This window comes from Adiantum capillus-veneris, chromosome 4 (genome assembly GCF_014529385.1).
Source record: "Adiantum capillus-veneris isolate H3 chromosome 4, ASM1452938v2, whole genome shotgun sequence".
Lineage (NCBI taxonomy): Eukaryota > Viridiplantae > Streptophyta > Polypodiopsida > Polypodiales > Pteridaceae > Adiantum > Adiantum capillus-veneris.
The window spans coordinates 16,546,126-16,562,717 of record NC_140934.1 but is presented as its reverse complement, the minus strand read 5'-3'; the positions used below and the strand labels follow the sequence as shown (position 1 = coordinate 16,562,717).

Genomic DNA, 16,592 nt, shown 5'->3' with positions numbered 1-16,592 from the left:
TTTATTTTTGAGACCCTCTTCTTGAAGTAGCAAACGATCGGGCATTGCATGGCAAATGTGAACGGTAGTTTCACCCGCAGCTGGGTAGTGGTCGACACTGGAATTCGTATGGTAAGAGGATGTCTAGGCTCAGAGCAAGATCATATAGGTCCCCCCGTCGCACATAGCAAGTTGGTGGATACTAGGAAGTGAACTCAATAAAGGCCTAAAGTCAACGTGTGACTACCCACAGAAAGTATCCGACAGTTGGGCCATGTTGCACTTTTGGATGTGGTCCCATTGAGGATAGATGGTCAGATGACCACAGGGAGCCCAACGGAATCATTTCCTAAAATTTAGGTAACTGCTATTTTGGGCCGTGAAATGTGTTCGCGTCATTACCTCCGGTATGACTAGGGGAACATTTTACAACTCTGCCACGAAGTCAACTGACGTGTCGGTTGAGATATTTTTAAGCGGAAAACCTGAAACGGGCAAATGCTTGTAAATGCGCCAAATGTCAATTTTTCATGGACTTGCCACCTACAGGAAAAAATGCGCTGAATTTTAAGCTGGGAGAGGGCTTCATTTGCATTTTGTCACAGGTTAAGAGCTATGGAGTGCTTCCTTTCCCTCTTATGTACAATGTGGTGCTAGGAGTGATGCCCTGCACGCTACACACTGCTCTCTCTTTCCCCTACGTGTAGTTACGTGAGGGCTCCTCATTTGACTAATGTACAGCTGTGTGGGTTCATGCTTTTGTGCTGAGGCAAGAGCCTCCTTGAGCAGGAACAGGGGTAGATGACTGCTACTCCAAAGCAGACACCAGTGAGGGTCATAACCCTCCGTACAGGTGCAAAATCAGTGCTCTGTATGCGCTGTAGTTTGACTGTTTTATAGCCATACGGACGCCAGGACCATTGGGAATCGTGCCCCACTGACAGCGGACAGCTAGGGGACTGTTTGGGACTGAAAACAGGGCAAAAACCAATAAATACAGCATGCTGAATTTATTGTTTTTGGGCACGAATCAGAGGGAATACGCCAATAGAAGCGAGCTATTATGCTGCCGAAATTTGGCCAAATCAGGTAGTATCTTGCGGGATACAGGTGAAAGATTCACGGGACTCTTCTTTGTAATTTATCCTCCTAAAGAATAAAGAAATACCGAAAGGGGCGCCAATTTCGGGGCCTACAGGTTGTCGGCGTCAGCTCGAGGCATTCTAGCTTCCGAGCAATGTGTGTATTCAAGTGTTAATTCCCATAGCAGGTTTACTTTGCACGTTCTCTCTGTGTGTGTCTAAAGTAAAGAATTTCGGGTGAAAGCCAACGCCTACCGCCCCACGGGCCGGTATCACTTGGTGTGAGCGGAAGGCCGCTAAGGGGTGCGCCCGACAAAAGGAGTAGAACTCGAGTGAAGAGAAGATCCTTCTCAAACACGGTTTGCAAGAGAAAGATAACCTCAAGAACCTCAAGATCCCCAACAACCCAAGTTCCTTGGGAACTTAAGAACCCAAGACCCGCAAGAACCCAAGTTCCTCGTGAACTTGAGAAACCAAGACCACAAGAACCCGCAAGAACCCACGACTTCAGAATGGTCATCACTCGAAGCGGAATCGATACTTCGCTTGGAGGTGATGAGCATGAGAAAGGCGAAGAAGAATTTTCCCCACCAGGAGGTTTTTACAACCCTCACCCTTCCCCATCTACGACAAAGATTGCACTAACTCTTATGGATGAGTTGAAGCAATTGTTCATGGAAAGGAAGTTGACACGCAAAGAACGGAAAGCCAAAGGAGAAGCAGAAAGAAAGGTCTACGCAGAACAAAGGGCAGCCATAGGTCGTGAATACAAAGAAGGAATGGCAGCCATACAGCGTCAGTACGACTTGGTAGAAAAAGAAAGTCAAGTCAAATTTGATCGCGAGAATAAAGAAAGACAAGCAACGAACAAAGCAATACAAGAACAAAGCGACCGACAAAACAAAGAGTTCTGGCGACTCTATTCTCAAGTTCAGGCACAGATGCAAGAGATTTGGGGAAAGGAGACTCTCTCAGTCTCTTCTTCTCCCAAGCATGACACACAAGATTTGCATGATTGTGTGAAGCATGATGATGATTTGATTGAAATGACTTGCATAATGATTTGAATGACAATGATAAGCATGATGATTTGGATACCAATGATTTGGATGACAATGACAAGCATGATGATTTTGCATGGTCAAGATGTGATTTCTGACGAGCATGATGATTTGCATGATCAAGATGTGATTTCTCACAAGCATGATGAGTTGCATGAAGATGATGTGTTAGTGTAAAATAAAGTAAAATAAAGTTAAAATGACTTATTTATGGCATATGCTTGCAGGTTGAGTTTACAATGGCCAACATCAAGATAATTTACCTGTTTGGGTTGCCCCAAAGAATGGTAACTCCGCACGAGCCTCATGTTGGCTCTGCAATACACCGACTTCTCCAACTGAGAAGTGCTAAGGCGATTTCGAAACTTCGTGTGTATGAGAGAGTAAGCACTCCAATTGCGCTCACATGCTCCAACCGAGCAATCGTGCTCAGTGCTCAAGTAAGAGTGCAATCATCAATGGACACAAAATTAGAAGAGTGACAAGTGTCAAGTAATATAAAGATAGTTAAAAGTTTAAAATAGTATATACAATGGAATCATGGATGGCAGTTTCCTAACCTGAGAAAGGAAACGAAGAGCAATGCGTGAGAGGTTGGGAAGACCAACTCTCCCATACGAGTGCCACCACATCAAAGGATACTTTGTGGTTTCCTTCCTCAAAGAAACTGCTCTAGTGAAAGAAGCGCCCATGCCATTCATGTAATTGGTGAATTCCTTGTCTATCCCAAGCTGATCATCCTCTGAAAACATGAGCCCAACATACTCTGATTGTTTTGTGCTGAGCAAGGTATCACTCCATAGCTCTGGCGATCTGTAGAGAGGATGAAGCATGGCAGCCATCACATTATGGGACGGCTCGTGAAAGTCCAGCGGCTCTCAACACATCCCAATAAATCTGATCGGCTGAAATATCAAAACAACTTGTCAATACAAGTTAGAACTTGAGACTTGATGATTAAAACAGACAACCATTAGAACATGAGGAACCGATCAATAGTCAACAAATCGCATTTGGAAATGTGGTCTTTCATCTGCATAAACAGATGATAGACTAGTCCCAAGGTCGATCCCTCCATATCCGTCAATCGAAGGAGGACGTAGACTGGCTTGAGTGCCACTAAAAGAGCGTGCACTTCTTGCCAAAAGCTCTCATCAAGGATCCGCCTCTGCAAGTATTTTGTAGATTCATCTTGCGATCTTGACATGCCTCGCCATTTTGGATCCACCACTGTCAGGAGTAGTGGATCTCTTAGTTTGTAGAGCCTCTGTAAAACCAAGTAAATGTAGGCAAACCTAGTTTTTGAAGGTCGAACCATATCCAAAGTGCTATGGCTGCGAAAGATAGCAAGAGCCCGATGTTTCTTGCGAAAGAATGTGGTGACCTTGACTACATCTGCAACTATGGGCTGCACCCATGAAAGTTTGACAATATCCTCCATGAGCAAATCCAAACAATGTGCAGCACATGGAGTTCACACTATGCCAGGAAACTGTTGCTCCACCATAAATCCCATTGCCTTGCAATTAGCTGCATTATTTGTCACCACCTACACAACATTCTCCTTGCCAACCTTCTCTACGGCTGTTTTGATGTGACCAAAAATAAACTCAGCCATGATCTTTTCCTCTGCATTTCCTGCGTCCACAGCACGCAAGAAATAGGTGCCCAAAGCAGAAGACACAAGGATATTGATTATGTGTCGTCTACGTATGTCTGCCCAACCATCTGAGATAATGGTGCATCCAAACTCCTTCCATCCAGCTTTCACAGGCGTAAGTGCCTTGTCAATTAAGGTCTTCTATTCATCTAACATAATGGTGCGCATCTTGGTGTAATCAAGACCTGTCCATGTCTCAGTAGGCCCCACCTGTGCAATGGCTTTTACCATTCTTTTCCATTGATCTGTGCGCAAAACATTGAAAGATATGTTGCACTCAACAAGAGTGCGACATATCTCCATCTCTGCCACCCTCTGACTCTCTTTCACCGGTCTGCGTTGGTGTTTCAGATGTACCTTTTTCACGTGGCAAGGAATCCTCATCTTCACCGCCAACACATGCTCTCTTCCGTTGCATGGAGGCCGAACCTCCTCCAACCTCTGTCTCCGCACCTAAAGACTCCAGCTCTACAGCAAAACCATCATGTAAAGCATCCTGTGTGCTGGGAGCACCTCTCAAACCAGGAGCACCAACAGGAAAATACTCTTGAATAAGCTGCTCCCTCAAAGGTGGTGGTATTTTCTCACATGCACCAATCTTATCAATGCACCCGATGCCCATCAAGTGCTTTTTGACTCGCGTAATAGTGCTGGTGTATTGGTCCCCACAATACTTGCATTGCCATAAGCGTGTGCCGGAACCTTGCTGAGAAGTGGTCGTGATGATGCTCAACACATTGGTGTGGAGCGACCAGTTGGGGTTGGTTTTATGCGGCATAACGAATCCTGCACATTGCAAATGCAAAAGAGTGCACACACATGAGGAGTACGGAGTGCGAGAAGAGTACGGACTGCATAGTGGCAGAAGCAGTACCTTTTCACGGGCGTAGCTCGGCTCTGCAGGTCTCTGTGCACTCCTCTGCAGACTTCTCTGTAACAGAACAGAGACTCTTTTGCTACAGTGGTCGGTTAAAAAAGCCTAAGGCTTTCTCCCCTTCACACTAATAAGCTCATCTGAATGCGTCCCCTAGCGAAATTCGTCCGAGCAGAAAACGCCAAAAATTTCTTTTAATGCCGTGCTGTACCGTACGTACGTACGGATTCCACTCTGCATTCCGCTGCACCTAACGTTGGTATCAGAGCTTTGACAGTGTTCTGTATCACTCAAGGAAAGAACCACAAGAATCACAACAATTTTTTTTGCTTGTTGCGGTCGCACGAACCCAAGTTCGCTAGGGCGTGTCGATTCCTAATCATGTTTTTTGAAGAGTGACAAGAAACCCAAGAAAGATGGGCTTGTCCAACCCCTCCTTGTGCCTCTTTTCACTCATTGAGACCGGACCGTGCACTTAGCGGTCGGCCAATCGACGTGAGGTGGGAAAAAGCAACCTTGGTGTGAGCGCAAGGCCGCCAAGGGGTGCGCTCGCGGAAAGGAGTAGAACTCGGGTGAAGAGAAGATCCATCTCAACCACAGTTTGCAAGCGAAAGATAACCTCAAGAACCTCAAGATCCCCAACAACCGTTCCCGAGGAACTTCAGAACCCAAGACCCGCAAGAACCCAAGTTCCTCGTGAACTTAAGAACCAAAGACCACAAGAACCCACGACTTCAGAATGGTTATCACTCGAAGCGGAATGGATACTTCGCTTGGAGCTGATGAGCATAAGAGAGACGAAGAAGAATTTTCCCCACCAGGAGGTTTTTACAACCCTCACCCTTCCCCATCTACGACAAAGATTGCACTAACTCTTATAGATGAGTTGAAGCAATTGTTCATGGAAAGGAAGTTGGAACGCAAAGAACGAAAAGCCAAAGGAGAAGCAGAAAGAAAGGTCTACGAAGAACAAAGGGCAGCCATAGATCGTGAATACAAAGAAGGAATGGCAGCCATACAGCGTCAGTACGACTTGGTAGAAAAAGAAATTCAAGCCAAATTTGATCGCGAGAATAAAGAAAGACAAGCAACGAACAAAGCAATACAAGAACAAAGCGACTGACAAAACAAAGAGTTCTGGCGACTCTATTCTCAAGTTCAGGCACAGATGCAAGAGATTTGGGGAAAGGAGACTCTCTCAGTCTCTTCTTCTCCCAAGCATGACACACAAGATTTGCATGATTGTGTGAAGCATGATGATGATTTGATTGAAATGACTTGCATAATGATTTGAATGACAATGATAAGCATGATGATTTGGATACCAATGATTTGCATAATGATTTGGATGACAATGACAAGCATGATGATTTTGCATGGTCAAGATGTGATTTCTGACGAGCATGATGATTTGCATGATCAAGATGTGATTTCTCACAAGCATGATGAGTTGCATGAAGATGATGTGATTGTTCACAAGGATGATGTGTTAGTGTCACCAGTGTGTGACTACTATCTATCCTTTTTGTTGATTTCTTTCTTATTTTCTATTTACTTTCACTTTTTGGAAACACCCCTCGGGAAATCTAACTGCCCTGCATTGCATAGCTAGTGTCGAACTGTCCAGAGGGAGTCCAGGCCTGAGGGCAAGAGAGCACTAAGGTTGGACAAGGACTATGGTTAGCCAAGTGGGGTCATTGACTAGCCAAAGTGGAATCCTTTGCTACAGAGGCTACATTTCAGTTCTAGATGTGGCCGCAGTGTACAAAGAGGGTCGGATGACCTAGAAAGATACAATGGTAGCAGCTCCTAAAATTTAGGGAACTGCTATTTTATGACCTGAAAATGTGTTGATGTCATTATTGCCGGAATGACAAGGGGAACATTTTCTTACTCTGCCGTGAAGTCAACTGGGCAACCGGTTGGGATATTTTTAGGCGGCAACCCCGAAACGGGAAAATGCTTGTAAATGTGCCAAGTGGCACATTCTGGTGCACTTTCCTCATGCAACAAGAAGTGGCGGTGAATTTGAAGGAGAGAGAGCCTCATTTTCAGTTTTGTCACAGGTTGATACGCACGCATTGTTCGAATGTTTCATTCGTGATCGTTTCTTGTATTTTAGTTAGCATCTTTATGTGATCCCTTTTCCTAGCCATGACATATTGTACGTTGAGCACGTTCTACTCATGAATGAGCACGAATGTATGCGGATTTCTCATGAAAAGCTGAAAAATATGTATGTAAGAAAGTCACATTCCATGTCTCTTCCTTGGCATGACACAGTTTCCGAACGAGCACATGAAAGTATAAGCACCAAGCATGGGCATCTCCATTGTGAATTGCCACAGTTGATTGCTCTAGATCATAAGACAAAGATTCGATCTCATTGTTTGCGTGTATGTGGTGAACGGTTTGGCATTCCGTCTATTGGTTCATTTACATTGCATGCACAGTCTTTAGAGAAGACAAGATTTTCTCCGGTCACTTTATATGGAATGGGTATGTTCATGGTTTTGTGTTGGAAATGGTTTCAGGAATTTTTAGCCATGGAGATTCTTGAAGATGGAAGAAGCACGACTCTCGCTGAAGTTGAAGCATTGAAGGAGCCACAGAAGACTTTGTGTCGCTTTCGGCGCGGCCCAAAGAAGCAAGCGTTGCAGACCTTTATGAAGTTCAAGTACCGCACGACCCACACATCAGAGTGGGCCGACGAAGAGTCCCTTCCAAGATTCCGGATGCTATTGGCGATCTCCCTCGACGCCATACAGTTGGGTACCAGTACCTCACTTTGAAAAGAAGGGGATGTCACGTGACACATCCAACCCTATGTGTCCATGGACAAGCTACAGCACGACAAGGGTTCAATCAAGTCCAGTCAGTCTAGATTAGAAGTGATCTGGCACTTTTGTGAGTCTATTCGTAGACCGTGCAGGCCCAGTCACTTGGTATAGTTACATATCTTCTGGTTGCACACAACATGATCATCAATATTCCCAGCAGAATCGATTAGGGAAATTTTCCAGTAATTTTAGCCTATTTTCCCTATTTTTGACATTTTTCACTTATTATTTTTAAGCGACTTCCAAACAAAAGTAGGTAGGGCAATTTTGCTAAGTTTGTATATAAGCAAACCCAAGTTAGCACTCAATGGCAGAAGAGGTAGCAGGAGCTCCCCGCTCAACAGGCACCTTCTCAGCAAGAACCCCTCAAGCACCATCAACCTTGGCGTTTTCCCTCTCCCATCAGCCTAGCGTTTTTGGTCTTCATTAGCACCTCCCCCTAGCCTTGGCGATTTCAGCCCTACTATCATCGCCACAGACCCTGCCAGCCAGCGTTTTTGCTAACGCCACCAGATCTGCCAGCGTTTTCATTTTCAGCCGTAAAAGAAGCATTTGCAGCAGCGTTTTCAGCATTCAAGACAGTCGCAGATTCAGCCCCAAACATTGCAGAAGATCCCCATTTTCAGCCCTCAAAACGCAGCCAAAACAGCAGTTTTCAGCCACCCGAATCAGTCCCAGATTTTCAGCCATAGCGTTTTTATGGACAGCAGATAAAAGACCGCAGATTTCAGCCCTAAAGTCGTCGTCGTCATCCCCATCGTCGTCACCGGCATAGTCCCAAGTGCATCAATCCATTGCATCGTCATTGTACCACTTTGTGCAATCATAAGTAGACCACTCTCGCCGACGAGAGTGGGGCCTTCGGAGGAGGGTTTTACAACGTCTCTAGTGTCGTATCTCTCTTCTCTCTCTTTCTCTCAGTCTCATACACCTTGCACGCACAGTGTCCATTCACTTTGTTTGTGATCATAGCATTCTCTCATTAAGAACGGAAGGCTCTACCTTCCATAAGAACAAAAGGAACCTTGAGCAGAGTTCGGAGGACTCATCTTGAGCAAAGCGCAAACATTCATTCCGCCAAGGTGGAAAGGTACGTAGTGTATGGTACGTACGGAACGTACTTCCGTACTGAACCAACGTTTAGGTACGTGATATGTACGTACCATTTGTAAGAAAAGATAATTACAAAAGGAACCTTGAGCAGAGTTCGGAGGACTCATCTTGAGCAAAGCGCAAACATTCATTCCGCCAAGGTGGAAAGGTACGTAGTGTACGGTACGGTTTAGGTACGTACGGAACGTACTTCCGTACTGAACCAACCTTTAGGTACGTGATATGTACGTACCATTTGTAAGAAAAGATAATTACACTAAATTTAAGTTCACAAACCTTTCAAAATTCAGCCTCATTAACAATGCAATGCTTAAAATGAACATATTGATCATAAAACTTAATGACTCAAGACTCAATACTCAATGAGAAAACCAATGACTATAAATCATAAAACCAAATAACAACTACAAACATCATGTCCATGGCATCAGTCAGAAGTCGGCATATACCATACAAACTAAATCAAGATCCAAAACAAAGTAGTGTGAAATACTACAATGCCATAATAACAATAAAAGTCTGCTGCAGCCTATCCTCCAAAGCATGCACTCAACAGTGTGCACTAAGACGTGCAGCCTCAAAAGTCTGTGTCAGATGCGGAAGATGAATCGTCGGTAGAGAGCAAGCCCCCATCATCAAGGACATTGCCCTCCTCATCAAACTCAGGGTCAAACTCAGCATATGTCAACTCTGGTACAAGCACCTCTGCACCACAAGCCTCCTCAGGTATATCAGCAATCTCTGCATGGATGAGCCGGACAGCTTCATTCGCTCGCCTGCGAATGGAGCGAATAGGAAGCTTCCCCCTGCGAATACTCTCTCGTCTCTCCGTAGCCCACGCTATCATTCGAGCAGAGCTAGCTGCCCCTCCTATGGAGATTGAGGCGCTTACCATACCAGTCTCCTTTGTGCACAGTTTGTGGGATACTACTATAGACAGATATGCTAGACTCAAAGTTACTTGGAATGGGAACGGGGAACCGGAACAGGGGCCTCCAGAACGGTACCAGAACGTATAGGCGGGGACCGGAACGGGAACGCTGGAACGGTCCACCAAAAAACGCTGAAATTAGCCTCAAAACAACCTATAAGTTAGGAAACAACTATAAGTCAAGCTTCTAACACCTACTTGGATAATTAGAATTATATTCAAGCATGTTTTAAGTTTCAACATGTCGCTTGTGCACGATGCGCGTTAGTGGTTGCGGATGTAAATTCAATTTACCGGGGTTGTAGACACCTCATAACATACTAAGTGCATCACAAATAACATTATCTAGGAAGTGCAAAGATTGAAGAGCTCAATAAAGTTGAATAGACAGAAAGACGGATTAAAAACTTAAAAGACTATGACTATAAACTCAAGTGTGGCTTATAAGGCCAGCCGAGGCACTACAAAAAGGTAAGCACTGAGAAAAGATAAGAGTCGAGTCTCAAGAGTAAAGACTAGCCACTATGGACTCAAGAGCTCAATACATAGATGCCAAAATGCCATAATGGAAACATGTCAAGGGCCAAGGCTCAAGGACCAGTGGCAGAAGAGCCAGCCTGCCAATCTATAGTGGTGTCATGGAGATCATGGATGTCATCCCAATCCTCATCCCCAACAGGCTCGTCCGCATCATCCACTTCATGTAAAACCTCTGTAGATCCACCCTCCCCAAGTATCTCCGCCTCTGCCTCCATCTCCCTCTGTAGAAAGGGATCTGATACTTTGGATGCCGACTTGCAAAGCATACGCAAGTTTGCACTCACAAATACAAGATCATTTGCTTTCTCCACTGCAAGTCGGTTTCTCTTCCTGGATGCAACGTGGCTATAAACACTCCACAATTGCTCCAAGCAAGAGAAGGTACCGCTTGGCTGAGGATGCGGATAGCTAGTCTCTGAAGCTCTGGCCCATCTGAGCCATAGTCCTGCCACCACAAAACTGAGGAGATCTTGGTGCAATCAACTTGGGCATCGGCAAGCCCAAATGATCCTCGCATATCCCTGTACATAGCAAGTTGATCCTTGATTTTGCGGCGCTCTTCTCGATCAGGGTGAAACATGGTCAAGATCTCGTTCCATTGCTTGGTCACCTCCCCATCATGCTCCTGTCCTGCACCTTGAAACTCTGGATCCAGCACAAAAGCCGCATCATGGAAAGGGGAAGCATAGGCGTCCCATCTGCTCTGACAAAGCAAGCTAATCTCCTCAAACCTATCTGCATCTGGCTCAAGTGTTTGGAGGGCCTCCACCATGCGATCCATTGCCTCATAAACCTTGCCAATGCAAGGTTGCATGTCATCAACTACTCAAAGCAAGTGGAGTACCGACTGTACCATTTGGTCTATCGTCTTCAGTGACTCCCAAAACTGGGGATCCTCTGACTTGCTTGCACATAAGATCCCTGCGACTGAACTTGCGTAGGATGAGGAAGTATACTCCGTACTGATGAGGATCTGCCGCACTGCACTCTGACATTCGCATAGGCGATGAACCATTAGGTAAGTTGTAGGCAAAGCGGGTCTCGCAATACTTCAAGAGAACCTTACCCCCTGACCGCTTCAAGAATGCAGCACGAAGGAGATTGTGATTGTTGATGAAGGACACTATCTTGGACGCACTTGTAATGAGAGGCTCAATCCAAGGTAGGCGCCCTATATCCTTTAAAAGGTTGTTGAGACAATGTGCCATACAAAATGACACTTTGATGCGGGGATACATGCCCTCCAAAATGGCGCCGGCTGCCCTGTTTGATGCCTCCCCATCCGTGACAAGCTGCAACACCATCTCTGGGCCAATGATCTCTATGGCAGGCGCCCACTCTCCAGCAAGCACATCGGCGGATTTCCCTGTTTCTGTGGCGTCATGTGAGTGGGCAAAGTACATCTCTCCCTTGCAATAAGCCACAAGCCCATAAATGGATCTCCTCCTTGTGTCGCTCCATCCATCTGCAATGAGTGTCACTCCATACTTGGCCCATTGTCGCTTCATGTTTACGGCTGCCATCTCCACAACGGCCTTCTCTCTATCAAGAAGAGTAGTACGGAGGGCCTCTGAAGTGGGTGGCACGTAGTGTGACCCGTAATCCCCAATCCTTGTGCACATTGCCTTGAAGTAGTCCGACCTATACAATGTACATGTCACAAAGGTCAAAAGAGAAGACAATGTAGATTGAAAAACAAACATACTAGTTATGGTCATGATATGAAAGAGCATTGAGAACTTGGAACTTACCGAGCCTTTATGAAAGGGATATGATCGTGATAAAAAAAAACGGGCAACACCGGCATCCACATCCTCCTTCTTTTTGGGATCCCATGACGAATCTAGAGTTCGTTGACGATGGGTGGGATGAGAGGGAGTGCTCGTTTGAAATGATGATTGAGCCGCCGCACTACTACCTCCAACGGAAGCGTGCGAATGAGTGGTAGAAGAAGGAAAAACCAAGTGATTGGGGTCAATGGCTTTCCGCTTGGGTCGATCATTTGCTTTGGCTCTTATGATGGCATCCTTGATCTCAAGCTCCTTCTTCTTCTCGGCCGTCACAATAATGCAAAGTTTCACTTGCTCCCCCACTATGTGAAGGAGATGTGCTCGAACCTTGCTTGTCCCGGATTTGCATTGAAATCCACATAGTTTGCACGTCCATGATCTTGCACCGCCTTCTTTGCCCAAGACTTCGGAGTGCACCTCATCCCACCATGAAGGCTCATCCTTCTTTCCTCTCTTACCAACCGAGGGACCTTCATTTGATGCGGAAGCTTGTGCCATGTTGATGGCGCTTGAGACTTGAGGCTTGAGGCTTGAAACTCAAGAGAGAGATGGAGGGATGGAGCTTGAAAGTTGAGAGAGGGATGGAGCTTGAGAGAGGGATGCGATGAAGGAAATTGGAATGGAGCTTGCAAGTTGCGAGAGGGATGAAGCTTCAACCTTGAGAGCTTGTGGCTTCAAGCTTGAGAGAGAGGGTGAGAGAGGCTTGAAGCTTCAAGCTTGAGAGAGAGTGTGAGAGAGTGGCTTCAAGCTTCAAGCTTGAGAGGGAGGGTGAGAGGGAGAGAGTGGCGCTTCAAGACTCAAGTAGCAATGCCAGAGAGTGAGGGCTATGAAATTGTGAGGGGTGTGCATTAGCTTTTATAGGAGAAAATAGTGAAGATCCCCCCCCCCCCCAACACACACACACCTCTAGTGTGAACCATCCCATGAGTGGGCGCTCCAAAAACTGCCGCCTGTTTTTGAAATTTAAAAACTGCCACCCAGATTTGAATTTTAAAAGCTGCCGCCAGACGTTCAGTCCGGCCGTTCCGGCCCGTTCCGTCCCGGCTGGAACGCCGTTCCGCTGTTACGTTCCGGAATCGGAACGTCCGCCCGTTCCCGTAGCCGTTTCCCCGGCCGGCCTTGCTCGGAACGCCGTTATAGAACGAAATGCCCCCGTTCCGCCTGTTCCGTGTTACTGTGGCTAGACTGTCCCTTGAGTCTTCCAGACAGATAGCTCTTTAGGGGGACACTTCATGCTGGTATGCACAGATGACATCATGGTTTCAAATGCATGGCTTGATCATGGACAGGCTACCCCCTTTCCAGTACTCACTTCAAACACCCTCGATGTCTCTTACACGGGTGGAGATTACTAGACTCATTCGTCAGGACCTGATCCAGTTGGATACCACAAGGACATGGATAGAGCCGCCACAAGAGTTGGGCACGAAGATGGCTTTCTATAGAGAGCATCTTCTCCACCTCACAGGAGATGGGTTTGTGATTCAACCAGGCTACATGGATACACATATGTCTCATGGTTTGCAGTGTGCCATTGGTTAGATAGGCACATCCTCACATCAGTTGGAAATTGAGACTGGTAGATTCAAAGGGATACCAGCAGACAACAGGATATGCCGCTTATGCCAGCTAGAGCCAGAGTCAGAGCTACATTACATACGTGATTCCACTGCTTATCTAGAAAGGGTTTCAGTCCTTTCTCCAGGGTCATGAATTATGAGGATCAGAGATGTCTTGGGCTATATGTACTTGAGTTACACAGATATAGAGACACTTTACTAGGGAGAGGTAGAGAGAGACAGTCTTAGAGACGGATTACAAAATTTTTTTCACTAGATATTAGACAGCCAAAAGAGCATCCATCACTGCAGAGCTCGGCCCACACTCATTCGAGCATTACCGACACTCTCATCGACCGAGCATTGGAGCTACGGAAATCCAGACGGCCACGATTGAGGAGAGGGGCTACACAGCATCGACGGAGACTACAGCAAAGGATTCGAGCCATACTCTCTCAACATCCAGAGTGCAGATTAGGATGGATTCTAGTAGTAGTAGTAGTAGTATTTTTGTTCTAGTCTTTTTGTACCCAGACATGGTATCAGATTCACAATTTTGTAACAGTTTGGTCTCATAGGTCATTTTGGCCTTTTGAAGACAATAATATAACATTTTATTTAATTTTATTTCATTTCTCTGTCTCGGAGTGCCACGCAGTGCGATCTCTCTCTCTCCCCACATTGGAATCAGTTGGTGAGTTCTCTCCACCTTGCAAGGTGAGTCTCATTCTCTCTGTACACAGGCAGTCCCTTTCCGTGATTCTCTCTCCATGCTAAAGAGTCCCCTTCTCTCTACAATTATCTCTCTCTCTCCTCTCATGGCGATGCTTGCTAAAGGGGAAATACTACTAGGAACTGCTCTCTCCTTTGGTGGCTCTATGAATAGAAAGACAGTGTGTGTGTGTGTGTGTGTGTGTGTGTAAAATAAAGATGAAATTTGCCTGCTTTTCTCAGTTTTTTGCTAAATTTCAGAAAAATAAGGAAACACATACTGTGATTTTATGAAAAATCAGCAAACAGTACATAAACTATTGCCCGTACACTAATCACGAGTAGAGAAATCAGTAATTTCAGTAATTAGCCGTTGAAATACCTCATCCGACTTTTTGAAAAAAAACTCTCCACATGTGTGCACACAATCCCTCTAGTAGCCATGCCGACTCTGATAACATGAAACCTACTCGAAAAGGAGCTCCTCACTATACTAATTGCCCATGGACACGCGTCGGAGGACCCACCCGACCATATCCAACATCCGGCAGCACACGTTTGAGGACGTAGGCACCTCCTCGAGGTGACCTCGCACACACCTAGCCTCGCAGGCTCACCCACTGTCACTCTGCTAGTGGGGGTCGATAACTGCAAATGAGGCCTTGGCCTCGTTTTATAAATGTGACCGCTATGTCCGGGCAGACACTTGACACCCATCCCGACGTTGTCATAGACTAGATCCCCTCTCTTGTGATCGGGACATAACATGCCCCTTCTCGATATAGTGGTATCAAAGCTTGAGGTGTGCCATTAAAAGCACAAAAAACATGCTTTTTAACGTTTCTCAATGTTGCAGAAGCCTCTAAAAACCTCTTTTAACGACTGAGAATTTGAATATGCAACAGAAGACAAAGTCGATCCTCTTGACGAACCTACACATTAACGTGAACAGATTTTTATTTCGATAACTTTGGAAGATTAGGATTTCAACAACAAATTAGGGTTCTGCAACACAAGTCAAAATTATTTTTTGAGTGCTTTTCGCAAACAACACATACCAGGCTGCAGAATGAATGAACATTGCCTTTCAAGCATGAGAGATGGAAAACCCTTAAGAAGAACCACTAGTTTTACTACGATTCTGAACTTTGTTTGAGAATACTGTTTGGGGATTTGTTTGAAACTGAATTTTTATGTTTTGAACTTGTCTTGGTGCCAAACAAGATTACTTGATTCTAATTTTGATGTTGACTTCAATGTTGTATTTGACATGTGAATAACTCATGGCTCGGACATCGGTCTGGGAGGAGTATTCAAGAGAACTCTGATTGAAAATATCTGAGAATAGCTCAAGGCTCGAGTCTTGATCCTGGGAGGAGTATTCACGTGAGTGTTGTCTTTAAAATCTCTAAATGATGCAGGCTATCGTCTGGGAAGCGTTTAATTGTATATGGAACCTCCAAGTGACACGAGCTACGGTCTGGGGAGCGTTTGGTTGCATCAAGCCTTTGAATTTCATGGCCCGGACTTTGGTTCTCGAGGGGAATATTCATGGGAGAAGTGTGGCCTTTGAATTTCTCATTGCTTGGAACCTCCATTCTCAGGAAGAGTATTCATCGGCGAGTTTATGTCTTCATATGTCCTGTACTTGCATCTGTGATCGTCTGTGGTGCATCCTGATGTACCATTAAGTTTTCCAAATTGGGTGAGATTGCCAAGGTATGTGACTTTAGTGCATCGAGACACCCTTTTGAAGATCAACGAGGTCTAGGTGTGATGGCTAACGCTACTACGACAGAATATAAAGAGCTCCAATACGAAATGAGAATATTGAATGACCCTCGTATTTTTGAACTAACTTAATGAAGTTTTGCAGGACTAATTGCAAACAACTACTTTTCTTTCAAGAGGGGGATATGTTACAAATTGTTGACGTGGCAAACCTTGGGGATCTATCTGACCAACTCGTTGAAGCCAAGCGAGCGGCCTAAACCCTAACTGAAGACAGAGGGGTTAGAATTAAAAAACCTAACCCTACCAATTTGCAGAACAACGGATGAGAGGGACCTAAAACATTCAAAGCCCTTGCAAGCAGAAGCCAAATTGCCTGAAGCATGCTGACGCGGCAACCCAGTCCGCAATTCGCGAAGATGATGACATGGCATTGTACGGACTCCCACGTTTTACACTTCAGCCCAGAGGGCGCTAGATTTTGGTCAAGTTGCTTTTGGATGCAGTTGCTTTTCATAGCAAATGCTTTTTGGAGGCCAAGGGCCTATTGCGGGCTCTCACTTTGGCATCCTACCTTGCGTTGGAGCACAGTAGAGTCGCAAAAGTTGTAACATTATAAAGAAATACCAAGAGGGGTGCTCCGCCACTCCGTGTCTCTCTCTCTCTCTCTTGGGTAGTTTCCTACCATGTTAAAACTCTCTCTCTCTCTCTCTCTCTCTCT

The 16,592-nt window shown here is 45.5% G+C and overlaps 1 protein-coding gene and 1 pseudogene across 1 annotated transcript in view; both read right to left on the bottom strand.

The window, feature by feature from the left end:
- Positions 1-16,592, bottom strand: part of LOC147458780 (ATP12 protein-like protein) — a 120,055-nt gene that overhangs the window by 38,187 nt on the left and 65,276 nt on the right. The gene's annotated exons all lie outside the window — the stretch shown is intronic.
- On the bottom strand, positions 10,131-12,729 carry LOC147458781 (uncharacterized; annotated as a pseudogene).